At 46.9% G+C, this 14125-nt stretch overlaps 1 long non-coding RNA gene across 1 annotated transcript; it reads right to left on the bottom strand.

The window, feature by feature from the left end:
• Positions 1–7247: 7247 nt before the first annotated feature.
• LOC123332523 lies at positions 7248–13008 on the bottom strand. Its single transcript, XR_006549314.2, has 3 exons — positions 11232–13008; positions 10833–10918; positions 7248–8264 (listed from the first exon to the last, which is right to left on the bottom strand). It is a non-coding gene; the product is annotated as an uncharacterized LOC123332523 (long non-coding RNA).
• Positions 13009–14125: the final 1117 nt, after the last annotated feature.

Genomic DNA, 14125 nt, shown 5'->3' on the forward strand with positions numbered 1-14125 from the left:
TGCTACTGGAGCCAGGAACCCACTTCCCCTGGCCTCTGCGTCAGGGCTCTGGGATCACCAGTGCGGTGGTGAAGGTTGCAAGGTAGCTACGCAACCTGAGTCCAGCAGGGAACCAAGACCCCTGAGAACTGGGCCCAGAGGCACTTCCAGACCCACTGCCCAGAGGGAGTGTCCTCCAGGGCAGGCTGGTCATTTTAGTGTGGTCAGGGGAGCCACCCAGGTGTCTAGTTTCGAGGGCAACTCCCAGCACTGCCCTCCCCCTCCCCCTCCTCCACCCCCTCCCCCTCCCCTCTGCTCCTCCACCACTTCCAAAACTCCCTCCTGGGCAACACCTTTCTGCCTGGGGCTCTCCAAGTCAGTGGCTTTCCAGTCTCCTTGGCGAAGACCCACCATAAGAGACAGATGACACCACGTGACCCCAGAAACACACGCAGACAAGTATATAAATAACCAAGACAATGCGTCACGTCACAAAGGTCTCTCCCTCATGGAGAACTCCCACACGGATATTTTCTCTTCTCTTCAGTTTTTCTATCTCTAATGTAATTTTTTCTTTTCTATTTGTATTTTTCACAGCCCACAAGCTGTATTTCACCCCCGAGTGGACCTCCTCTCACAGTTTGAAAGCAACCACACTAGGCCACCTTCATGCTCTCAGTGAAACCAGTTTCAGCGAGCTGGCTGGTGTCAGGCCGTGTTGTTGCATGCAAAAATTTCCCTGGTCTTGTTTTGGAAAAACAAAAAGTATTTATTTGGCTCTCCCAGGTCTTAGTTTCAGCACTCAGATCTTCAATCTTAGTTTCAGCATGCAAACTCTTAGTCATGGCATGTGGGATAGAACCTGGACCCCCCTGCATTGAGAGCTCCGAGTCTTAGCCACTGGACCACCAGCAAAACGCTGCTCTTCCTTTCTCACAACCCAGAGCAAACATCCGTGAAAGGGTTCTTACCTGAGCTTTGATATGTCACATCATCCTTCCTTTCGTACTTCCCTATGGTTGCCTTTTTTTTTTTTTTTTTTTTTTGGATCTCTCAGTTCAGTTCAGTCACTCAGTCATGTTCGACTCTTTGCGACCCCATGAATCACAGCACGCCAGGCCTCCCTGTCCATCACCAACTCCCGGAGTTCACTCAAACTCATGTCCATCGAGTCTGTGATGCCATCCAGCCATCTCATCCTCTGTCGTCCCCTTCTCCTCCTGCCCCCAATCCCTCCCAGCATCAGAGTCTTTTCCAATGAGTCAACTCTTCTCATGAGGTGGCCAAAGTACTGGAGTTTCAGCTTTAGCATCATTCCTTCCAAAGAACACCCAGGGCTGATTTCCTTCAGAATGGACTGGTTGGATCTCCTTGCAGTCCAAGGGACTCTCAAGAGTCTTCTCCAACACCACACTTCAAAAGCATCAATTCTTCGGTGCTCAGCCTTCTTCACAGTCCAACTCTCACATCCATACATGACCACTGGAAAAACCATAGCTTGACTAGATGGACCTTTGTTGGCAAAGTAACATCTCTGCTTTTGAATATGCTATCTAGGTTGGTCATAACTTTCCTTCCAAGGAGTAAGCGTCTTTTAATTTCAAGGCTGCAATCACCATCTGCAGTGATTTTGGAGCCCCAAAAAATAAGTCTGACACTGTTTCCACTATTTCCCCATCTCTTTGCCATGAAGTGATGGGCCCAGATGCCATGATCTTTGTTTTCTGAATGTTGAGCTTTAAGTCAACTCTTTCACTCTCCTCTTTCACTTTCATCAAGAGGCTTTTGAGTTCCTCTTCACTTTCTGCCATAAGGGTGGTGTCATCTGCATATCTGAGGTTATTGATATTTCTCCTGGCAATCTTGATTCCAGCTTATGCTTCTTCCAGCCCAGCGTTTCTCATGATGTACTCTGCATATACAGCGTTGACGTACTCCTTTTCCTATTTGGAACCAGTCTGTTGTTCCATGTCCAGTTCTAACTGTTGCTTCCTGACCTGCATATAGGTTTCTCTAGAGGCAGTTCAGGTGGTCTGGTATTCCCATCTCTTTGGATCTCTAGTCTCTGTCTATTCCCTTTCTCATGATTTCCTCCCAGTTTTCCAAACTCTAAAAGCTTCTCTGATATTCAGGGAACAGGACTTGGGTCTCCACGACCTTGAGAAATGATGGCCTAGAAATCTAGTTTATTTCCATTTAAAGAGTCCATTTGCATGTTAAGCCAGCAAAGAAATCTCCCAAATTACATAAAGAGTTTCACGAGAAGCAAAGGAGCTGAATTGTTTTCAACATCTATTTGTTTATTTGGCTGCGTCGGGTCTTACTTGCAGTGCACAGAATCTTTCTTTGTGGCGTTCCGGCTTCTATTCTTTGAGGCACCGGCTCAGTAGCTGTGGCACATGGGCTTACTTGCCCAGCAACGTGCAGGATCTCATTAATAGTTTCCCAACCAGGGATCGAACCCTCATCCCCTGCACTGGAAGGTGAATTCTTAACCACTGGACCACCAGGAAAGTCCCTCTGGATGTTTATTGAACAGCTACCATATGTCTGAAGCTTTCTGTAAAGTTCTATTGGCATCGTCTCATACTCACGGGTCTCAATAACCTTTGAAACAGGATCTTATTTCCACTGTTCCAACAGGAGACTCAGAGAAGGGAAGTCAGTTACCCAAGGCCAAGGGGCAGAGGGATTTGGGGTGGGAAGGGGGGTGGATAGGCCAGATAGCAAAGTTCTGTTTTTCTGCTGGGAAGGTTGTTTTCCCAGAGGAGGTCATCAGTGCTGAACAGGTTTCCAGGCAAGCAGGGATTGTTTCACTGAAAGTGCATGGGCCAGCCTTTCATACCCATCCCTCCTCGGTATAAATTTCCAAGCTGAAACCAGGGAGAAAGGGATGGAGGAGGAAAGGAAAGAAACAGTGAAAAAAAGAGGCAGAAACAGACAAAAAAGGACAACGAAGACTAATCATACCTTTTAAGACTGCATTTTCTCCATTTGAAAATAAACATGTTTTTCACTTTGTAATCTGAAAAGAGAGGTACATTTTATGATCAATGTCAAGAGAAACTCGTCAGCAGATGGTACATTTTACAATCATAGTGAATTAGAAGTGAAGGGAAGTAGGGACTATGGTTCCAGGTTAATCCTGAGGCTCTCAAGATGGACATCACCCGGGGCAGTCTATACTTCTAGAGCAGCTCAAAAATGCAGAGGACTTTTCCTGTTTGCTGTCAGAAGGTTCTGTGTAATCTAGTCATCACACTGATTTATGGGGAAGAAAATTAGGGCCCCATAATTAAATTTTATTTGCACAATTTTACATATCTATTTTTCTTTTCTTAAATTAATACATTAATACACTTTTTAAAGTCTTTATTGAATTTGTTACAATATTACTTCGGTTTTATGTTTTGGGTTTTCCGCCAGGAGGCATGTGGGATCCTAGCTCCCTGACTAAGAAACTCCCACCCTCTGCACTGGAAGGCAAGTCTTAACCACTGGACAGCCAGGGAAGTCCTGCTATTTTCAAAATGTATGTTCCCAGCAGTTTAGGAGGCTTTCTCTTTTTTGTTTGTGTGTGTGTGTGTGTGTGTGTTTGGCTTGGTTTTGCTTGCTGCAGCAATTAACCTAATAAACCACCGTTTCATTACTCTGGTAGATTAACTACTTCAGAGAATATCAGATAAACGTGGTGCTTTGCATTCAAGCGTCCTCAGAAGCCAGGCCGAACAATGGGGTGGTTTTACCAGTGCGATCCTGGTAATTAGAGAGAAGAGGCTCCTCAGGTAACTGCTGAGAAAGGTCCCTTAATTTGACCCTGTTTCACGCCGTCCGATTTTCAATAAAATGAGGCACTTGAGCACTGTCCCTCAGGAAATCACCTCCGAGCCTGTAATCCCTACATCTTTCAGGGCATTATTCAATCTAAAGTCCTCCCTTCTGATCTGTCTGCATCAAACCAGCCATCCCCTTTCCGCTAGTATTTATCCAGGGACACTTCTAGACTGGCCTTCATGCCCTATGACAACATCTTCCTCTTTCACTTGGTACCTCCCTTCTTATCATCATTTTTGATAATCTGCTTGAACTTGCTTCTCTTTCTGATTGTCAGTGGAAACCCAAAGCAAGGTTTGATGGTTTATTCATTATTTACTTATTTATTTATTGAATGGCATTTCTATTGCAAACACATTTTTTTGCCAGAAGCAAAAGAAAAATGTATTCCAGCTCCTCACCGTCAAACTCCCCTCCCCTGCTCCACTCTGATGATGCGGTATATACATTCTCGTGAATCCAAAACCACCCCTATTTACTGCAAAATTTCCTCCCCAGGCACTTTAGTGCCAGGTTTGTTTTTTTTTTTTTATCCCCATCATTCCCTCTCTGAAGCTTGGTCTGGCAGTCCAGGACCAGACAAAAGTGAAATGCAGCCTTCCATCAGGCAGAATTCCCTTCCGACAGAGCATAAATTTTTCCACTCTAGAAGAGGAAATGCTGTGTCCCAGGAGATGCTGCGCTCCTGAAGGCCCCCCTGCAGCCTTCAGAGCTTACTGGCTTGTGTTTGCACCTGCAATCTCTCATCCAGGTTTCTGGAGTCACTGGGCATGGGTATCAAGGAACACATCAGGGATTCAAGCCCTGCCCTGTGGGGTCAGCCCCCTAGTCCTATGCTGCTTCCTGCCTCACACCATGTACTCTGGGGATGCTCACAGCTTCCAAGCTTTAACTCAGAAGATTCCTGCAAAACTCAGCTCAGGTGCCTGTTCCTCCTGGGAACCTGCCAGAGCCCAGGTTCACCTGCAGTCATCTATCTGTGATGACTGTTCAGACAGGAGGCTCTTCAAAGACAGTGGATGGGAAAAGTGGTCCTTTAGCTGCAGATTTCAGAAAACCAGTTCAGTGGGATTAAGCACAAGAAAATGTGTTGGCTCCGGAGACTGAAGACAGGGCTGGCTTTAGATGTGCTTGATCCTGGAGCTCACACAATGTTATCAAGACTTGTCACTGCCCATCTCTGCTCTTAACTCCCTTGGCTTGATTCCCCGATGGACTCTCCCCCCATATGGTCTCAGCTTCACATCCAAGGAGGGACGACTCCGGTTTCCCAGTAGTTCAAATAAAAATAATGGCACAGCCTTGTTTGGGCTTGATGGGCTCTACTTGATCAGAGATCCAGCTAACTACCAGTCCAATAAGTGGGAGGATGAGATGTATGGTTAGACTCCAGAGGTTCTCTAGAATCCTATAATAATAATAACTACTCATTGTCAGTCATTTAAAGTAGGGGGTGGGTCCTTAAAGAAAAACTGGAGCGACTACTCTCACTACAGGGAAAGCAGAGTTGAACCTCAAAATCCCCAATGCCTACTGCTGCTGGCAGGGAGTGCACGGATCCACACTTGCCCAAAAGAGAACATTTTGAGAATATAGGAAATTATTTTTAAAAAGTAAAAGTTATCAATAATCTCACCACCCAAGACAACAATTATTAGCATTTTGGGGGCTTTTCCTTTCAGTTGTTTTCCTATATGCAGGCAATTTTATATGCAATCCAGATACCTAGATATCTAGATATTGTATTTTTTATGACCATACCACTTGGCATATGGGATCCTAGTTCCCTGACCAGGGGTTGAACCCTTGCCCCCTGCATTGGAAGCACAGAGTCTTAACCATTGGACCACCAAGGAAGTTCCATATTATCTATATAGTTGATGTCTTCCTTTTTTCCACTAACATTTCACTTTTCTAACTCAACCTACAGTTTTTGTAAACATTTAACAGCTGCATAATAATAACTCATATATATTGATCTATTTTTTAATGGATTGTTTTTTAAATATATGCTATTATAAAAATACAACTTGAAGCATTTTTAAAATTTCAAATTGGGTATGAGGTCATTCTTTAAAAAGTGGGTGATCCTCTGACCTCAGGAAACCATTCCAGGGAATCCTAGAGTTCCTAAAGCTCTCCGTCTGTCTGGGGCTTCCCTGGTGACTCAGATGGTAAAGAATCCACCTGCAATGAAGGAGACCCAGGTGCTGTCCCTGGGTCAGGAAAATCCCCTGCCAAAGGGAATGGCTACCCACTCCTCTGTCAAGCTTCTCCAGATTCTCTATAGAACTGTGTTGAGGACAGTATCTTTTGTCTGATATTTTGAATACACCCATCTTTGTCCAAGGAACCATACTCGGCTCTCTGGTGATAAATTTATCACAGGGACATGGCTGCCCTCCTAAAATTCTCTTCAGGGAACAATTTTCCAAGGTCTAACATGGTGCCTAATTGACAACTTTCTTTAATGGGCTGGGATGATAACTCTTTCTTATTTAAGCCACAAATGATGATTAATGGAGTTCCAACAGGACAGTATCTTCACTTTATTCTCACCTTCATTATTTTAATCTCTCTCTGAATGATTGTCTAATGGATCTGTATTGCTATAAAGGTCCGTGAATGGTGGGTGGGTATCTATAAATCCCTCCAAATCACAAGAGTTCCCTCCACTTGATTAAGGAGGGACAGATTCCGTGAAAAGTCTGTCCAACCCCGGGATGCAGGAGGGTGCTCACAACTGGGAGAAATGGGCCTTAGGTCCAACTATAAAGTGGCCAGGTGCCCAGAAAATCACTAGAATGGCTCTGAGAGGTAAGTTACATTGACTCCTTGTGGGGTGGCGGAGGCAGGGGTGTCGGGGGTGGTGTGGGGATGAGAAACAAAGATTGAAATGGCAATTTGGAGACTGTCAGGACACAAAAAGTTGTGAGGAATTAATAATGAAGTTGTTGATGGACCCATTCAATCATTCCGAATTTAACTGAGCTCCCTGGTCTGTGCCAGGCATTGTGCCAGGCACTGGGAAATCAAGATTTGGAATGGCCCCAAACCTCCAGAATCTCATAACCTCCGTGGGGGGAGGAAAAAAATCTATCATCCAACAAGGACCATCTGGAGCAAGGTACTGTTCAAGTGACAGAAGACGGCAGGACCCTGCACAGGTAAGGATCTGCTGGTGGGCATCTCTACCCTTCAAATTCATTCATTCTACAAAAATTTATTGAGGGAGGGCTTCCCTGGTGGCTCAAATGGTAAAGAATCTGCCTGCTGGATTCTGGAGCAGAATGCTGGAGATGTGGGTTCGATCCCTTGGTTGGGAAGATCCTCTGGAGAAGAGAATGGCTACCCACTCCAGGATTCTTGTCTGGAGAATCCCAGGGACAGAGGAGCCTGCTGGCCTACAGTCCACGGGGTCACAAAGAGTTGCATACGACTGAACGACTAACACTTTGACTTTGGCTTCACTATTGTGTGTCAGACATTCTGCTGGGCACTGAGGACAGGACAGACGCACATTCAGGACAGGCCCCAGCAAGTAACTACGTAAAACATACAGGGTACCAGGTGGGAGTAGATGCCAGGGAGGAGAGCAAGGCTGAGGCCAAGGGGAGGGTGATCCTGGTCAGTGGTCCACGCAGTCTGAAAATATCAAGTGCCTACCTACCACCTCACACACCAGGGCCATGGTGCTGGTTAATTTTACACATCAAATTGTCTGGATCACACGAAGATGCCCCATGGTTTGGTCAAACGCCAGTAGAAATGTCGCTCTGAAAGTATTTTTCAGATTTTTTTTCTTTGATGTGATTAACATTTCAACCAGGAGGCTTTGAGTAAAGGAGATGACCCTCCTCCATCAGCTGAGGGACTTCAGAGGAAAAGAGAAAAAGATTCAGGTTTCCATGAGGGACAAGTTCTGCCTCCAGACTGCTTTCAGATGAGATGCGAACATCTTCCCTTACCTAACTCTCCAGCCTTTACCAGCTTTACAGGATTCTTTACCAGCTGAACCACAAGGGAAGCCCACCTAACTCTCCAGCCTGCTGCAGATTTCAGACTTGCTAGCATCCTCCACCCCAGTCACCTGAGTCAGTCCGTTATGGAACCAACATTGGGTTTGCTCACCCCGGGCACTGGAAAGCCAATCCACTGACACCAGTTTGTGGTGAAGGAAAAGTGCAGCATTTATCTCAGGGTGCCAAGCAAGGAGTCCAGAGCAGCTAATGCTTAAGAGGCCCAACTCCCCAAAGGCTTTCAGGGTGAGAGAGAGGGGTTGGGGTTTGTGTGATCAGCTTGCTGATATTCTTCTGATTGGCTGGTGATGAGGTCATCAGGAGTCAATGTCATCAACTTTGGGTTCCAACCTTTCTGGGGTCTCTGTGCTTGTGGGCAGCGTACAGTTGACTTCTTCCACCTGGTGGGGGTTTCAGTATCTGCAAAACAGCCTCAAGGACGTGGTTCAGAATATTATCTATAGCCCTGGAGGAGGAACTAAAAGTCCTTGACTTTATTTAACTTCTAAACTATTATTATTTTGTCTTGCTTGACTGTTTTCCTTTCTGCATTTTCTCACTTCTCTGATTAAATTTATTCTTTGACTAAAGTTTTTCTACAGACAAAAGGCAGGTGGAGGACACAACTTGGGGAGAAGGAGTCTTGTTCTGGGATGGCCATGGGGCTTTGCTCAGTTACAAATTCCTTAATAGGAACTTCCCTTCCGATGGCTGAGACTCTGTGCTCCCAATGCAGGCACCCCAGGTTCAATCCCTGGTCAGGGGTCAGGGAATGAGATCCTGCATACTTCAGTAAAAAAAAAAAATAAAAGGATCCTGCATGCCACAACTAAGACTCAGATCCTTAAAATAAATCTCTTTCCCTTCCCCCGCCCCACCCCCAGCTTCTCCCACGGATTCTCTGCCTTTCAGAACACTGACTGATACAGCAACACACAAGGCATGGCTACTGGATCTGCCATCCTCCCCTCTCCCAACCTCACCAGCTGCCAGAGTTGGGACACAAAGGGACAACGGCTGCTGAGTCCCAGGCGGCACCCAGAGACTCCCGCCTCCAAGTTTCTGCTGCAAACAGCTGGGGAAGCTGCTGCTACCTATGCCAACGGCCTAGCCACAGGTGCCTTCATAGCTCCTCTTTCAAGGACCCCGTGGGGTGGGAGCCCACACGTCATGCCTCCCAAGTCCTCTGGACCATTTGTGGGAAAGAAGCTCCCTCTCCCTCTTGCTCTCTCTGTTTGTCTTCCTCCTCTCTCTGATGGCTGCTGTCTTTGGCTTGAGTTGGACCTGGGGTAGAGGTTCTCCATGGCAGGTACTGTGGCAGGTAAGACTCTTCCACTGTGTCCAATACAGTCTTGCCGGCTGCCCATCACTGTACATTCGGCCCCACACCCGAAATCCCCAAAGAACTTGCTGTTGCAGCCATTTGGATGACATATAATAAGGTCTTTTAGTGATAAGTACAGGAGTCTCCAAAGAATTTTTTTGCTGGGACATAAAGCTCTGCTCCTTTTTTTTTTTTTTTTTGTACATTGAAACGCGTGTCATTTCCCCAGAATGCCGCTGTCTTCTGGGAACAGACACAGAGGCCCATTGTCTACACTGCCAATTAGGAGCCAGGATTGACCCCAACACACAAAGGCCCGGCTGTGCCCAGTGGCTAAAGGAAGTGTGCTGATTCTTCTGACACGGGTCTCTGGACGGAGGAGCCTGGGCTAGTCATTGATGGGGTTCTGGGGAGTTGTTCGCTCATGCTCAGCTAAGCTGGTGGGGTGTCAGGAGCGTTGGGTTGTAGGGCTCCATACTGGTCCCCAGGGCAGCATCCAATGGGCTTTCCAAGGGCACGCCAGCCCTGAGGTCAGGCAGCATCTCCTCCATGCAGAGCTGGAGAAGGAAGTCAGATCGCCAAGAGGCAGCAGGAAAACTGAGGCTGCCCAAGGCTTCACCTGCTTTAACAATGAAGACTCATGGAAATAAGATTTTCCTCCAGTAAATGCAGCAGCCACTGACATCTGTTCTTCAGGGGGAAGTTCCCATCTTTTAACAGGTGGAAGAAAGCAAAGATGCTTTTTCTAAAACACCAGGACTTCCCCGATGGCATAGTGGATAAAAATCCACCAGCCAATGCAGGGGACACAGGTTTGATCCCTGGTCTGGGAAGATCCCACATGCCGAGGAGCAACTAAGCTCATACATGATAACTACTGGGGCTGTGTTCCAGAGCCTACAAGCCACAGCTACTGAGCCCATGTGCCCAGAGTCCACGATCCGTAACAAGAGAAGCCACCGCAATGAGAAGCCCGTGCACCATGACAAAGAGTAGCCCCACTGGCCGCAGCTGGAGAAAAGCCTGTGCAAAGCAACTAAGACCTCTGGTGGCTCAGCTGGTAAAGAATCTGTCTGCAAATGCGGGAGACCTGGGTCTGATCCCTGGGTTGGGAAGATTCCTTGGAGAAGGGAAAGGCTACCCACTCTAGTATTCTGGCCAGGAGAATTCCATGGACTGTATACTCCACCGGGTCGCAAAGAGTCGGGCACGACTGAGCAACTTTTGCTTTCCCATAAGACCCAGTGCAGCCAAAAATAAATAAATAATTTTTCAAATAAATACAAAAACATACTGGTAACAAAATGGTGCTGACCCCTCCAAAGGCACTGCTATGTCATCTTTGGTGGCTAAATGGTATTATAAGCCCCCAGGTCCAATCAGAGATGAGGACTTAGATCTAAGATCTTTCTGTATCTAGTAGGAGATTCGTTATGTAAGTTATGGCAAATTTACTTGATAAAACAGTATGAATGCCATTAAGATGGTTTTTATAGAGTTTCTTGTAATAAGAGGAAAAAATTATAATGTGAAAAAGTTTTTCACTCCTAGACTAAACATGTTTCTCTTTTCCCCAGAGACTAATTCCAAAACAATTCGTAGAGCATGAATATGTCTCTGCTTTTTAAAATTATGCTAAGATAGGAGTCTGGAAAGAAACACATTCAAATGCTCACATAGGCTTCTTTGAGGATTGGAACAATGTGATATTTTTCTTCTTTCCTTCTTTCCATATTTTCTGCATTTTTTTTCCACAAAGAGCCTGTATTATTTTATAGTTGGAAAGAAGAAAATAAACAAAAATAAACAAATAAGCGGTTGCTATGATGAGAAAATAGGGTGAGAACATCATTATCTAGCTTCCCTGTTTTTCCAGGATCACAGTAAACCCGTGGTCTGAAAACTGGCAGCTGGGAACCCTGCCCAGGCTACAGGAGATGAATACCCACAACCTCTTGGCTGACTCCAGATCACATCACACACCAAATTTAGAGGTTTGGCAACCTCTGGATTTCACCAGGTTGGGCTCCCTTCCCCCACTTCTGGCTAGACACACACACACATATACCACACACCAGAATCTACACATTTTTGTGTGTGGGGTTCACCATGGGTGGCACTCCAGCAAGAAACAGGTTTGCAGTACTCAACACAGTCTTTTTGCAAGAAGACGGACTCTCTGCAGATGCTGGAGTCCCAATCCTGTGCAGCTCCCAGAGTCCCTGACCCTTGAAGCTTCACTGTGGATGAAGCAGATTTCAGCGATAATTTCCAGAGTCAGGCTTTACAACACACAGGTGATGTCCCAGGGGCGACTTTGAGAGTCAACAATAGCACACCTCCCCGAGCTTCCTGCCCTGGTTTAAGAGCTGGACCATCCCCTAGGAGGAGGGGAGCACCCTCACAACACAGGAGACGGCACACACAGTGACCTGCCCTCACTCTTACTGTATCATCAATTGATCGAAAACCGTGCTTTGGGCAGCTGCAACAGCTTGTGAGTTCTCTCTGGCTTCCCTCTTCTAATTATTCATCCTGTTGATTTTAACAGCAGCTGAGTGTCTGAGGTCAGACTTGTTTCCATTACCCGAACTGCCAAGGGAACTCTGCTTTTGTTCTCCAAACTGGCTTCCCCGCCTTTACATTCATGGAACGCTAAGCACAGAGTGCCAATCCCTGCCTTGTTCCCCTGGTACTCACCCGCTCTGCAGTGTCATCTCTGGATGTTGGCTCCCCTGCCACCCACGGGCAGAGGGAAATCAGTAAATGCCTGGAACAGAAAACCATTTCATTCAAACAACAAATGTTTATTGAGCACTTGTTATGTGGCAGGCACTGGGGGTACAGCCGTGAACCAGTTAACATGGTGTGGAAATGGCTGGACACTTAATTAATGCCCCACAGGAAACCAGTGGGAATCCAGCCCCAATGTCAGAGCAGAGCAGACATCTGAACTCGCGGCTGTACTGCCGGGATAACAAAGTGGGACAACAGTTTGGTTGAAATGGGGTTGAGACTCCGTTGGGTTGATTTTACAACAGACTGAATGTGGTTGGTGATGCATTTACTCAAATATTACTAAAGATGAATTGTCATCTCAATGTTGACTGACCCTCCTCCGACCCTCCTATTCCTGCCTCTGGGACCACCCTTCTATCAATCGCCCAGCTCATCATCTGAGTCACTTTGACTCCTGCGCTCCACACCCCCAATCTCCTGCACTCTAATTAGTGGCCAAGTTCATATCTCTCTCCAAAATGCCTTCAGCTCTTTCAGCATGGACACCACCCTACTTATCTCTACGTGCTTGATGTCTGTCTCTTCCTCCTTCCACAAGCAGGTAGTAAGCACCTGCAGTGAGCCACGTACTGTGTGGGTGCTGGGACAAAGTAGTGAGCAAAAAAAGCAAGCACTCTCTGCCATCATGGAAAGTGCTGTCCAGCGGAGTAGACAAGCATTAACTAGAATACATGAGTGGATGAATGAATGAATAAATGACTGATGGCTTGGACTGTCGTGCTTCCCACTATGACCCATGCTATAGTGGTCCTGCCTGCATAACCAGCCCCTGGTATAGCTTTGCTCATATTCCCTGCCTAAAACCTTCAGTAGCTCACCAACACACACTAATCAAGTTCTAATTCCCCAGTCTGGTAGCTCTCCATGCTCTCATATCTTTCCAGCTTGATTTCCTTCTAACCTTTTAAGATAACCTGTTTACTTCTTGAACAATCGCTATGTTAGTTCTGTTTGTTTTTTTTTTTGACTCACTAAGTCGTGTCCAACTCTTTTGTGACTCCATGGACTGTGGCCCGCCAGGCTCCTGTGTCCATGGGATTTCTCAGGCAAGAATACTGGAGTGGGTGGCCATTTCCTTCTCCACGGGATCTTCCCAACCCAGGGATCAAACCCATGTCTCTTGTGTTTCCTGCAGTGCAGGCAGATTCTTTACCACTGAGCCACCAGGGAAGCCCGTGGCAGAGTGGGGTGGGGTGGGGACACAGTTCAACCATGTGCTCACCCCTCCTGTTCTCTCTCCAGCCTGCTGCGCCCGGCTCCCCACCACCTCTCCTGATGACAAAATGGCCTCAAGGTTGCCCAGTTTGGTGGACGCTTCCCGTCCTTACCATGTGGGCCTCGCTGCCACACCATTGACGACCCAGTCCCTCCCCTCCTGGTCTCTTCAGTTGCACAGGATTCCGAATCCTGGGTAGTCCCTTCTCAAACTCCTTTAGGGCTCTTCTCCTCCTCCTCAGTATCGCTCAGGCTCAGTACTCAACCTTCTTATCTTGCCTCCTAACCAACACGCCCAGCTAATCATCTATGCCCTGCCTTCAACATCCACCACTATGCAGACCACCCCAGAAAGATTTCTCCAGCCCAGACATTTCTCCTCATTTGCAGATCTGACCACGCCACTAGCTGGCCCCAGTGCCTCCAGTGCCAAATGGACCCAACCAGACTTACCCCTTGTTTCCCAGATCCCACCTCTATCAATCAGTCCCTAAGTCCCACAGAGTCTCCTGGAGTTAAAATGATCTTTCAGGGACTTCTCTGCCTTCCAATGCAGGGGCGTGGGTTCGATCCCTGCTCGGGGAACTAAGATCCTATGTCTCACGGGGCAACTAAGCCCGTGTGCCACAACCAGAGAAAAGCCCTGGCACCACAACAAAGACCCAGTGCAAACTAATTAATGAATTCAATTCTGTCTCAAAGGGATCCTTTCTGTTTGCCCTCTAGGGTCACTCTAGCTCCTTCCACAGTTTCTCATCTCCCCGCTGTGTGACTTTGCCATCAACCTCTGCCTCCTCTTCCCTGTCTTATCCTTCTTCTCCCTGTCATGTACAATGTTCCTGAAGAGATCTCTAGGACAGCCAGGTATAATAAGGTTTAGAAGCACTCAAAGGCCTTCAGGAAAAAATCCTAATCCCTCCATGTGACGTGAGCTGCTCCTTATGATCTGGCCTTT

This window comes from Bubalus bubalis, chromosome 3, assembly GCF_019923935.1.
Source record: "Bubalus bubalis isolate 160015118507 breed Murrah chromosome 3, NDDB_SH_1, whole genome shotgun sequence".
NCBI lineage: Eukaryota > Metazoa > Chordata > Mammalia > Artiodactyla > Bovidae > Bubalus > Bubalus bubalis.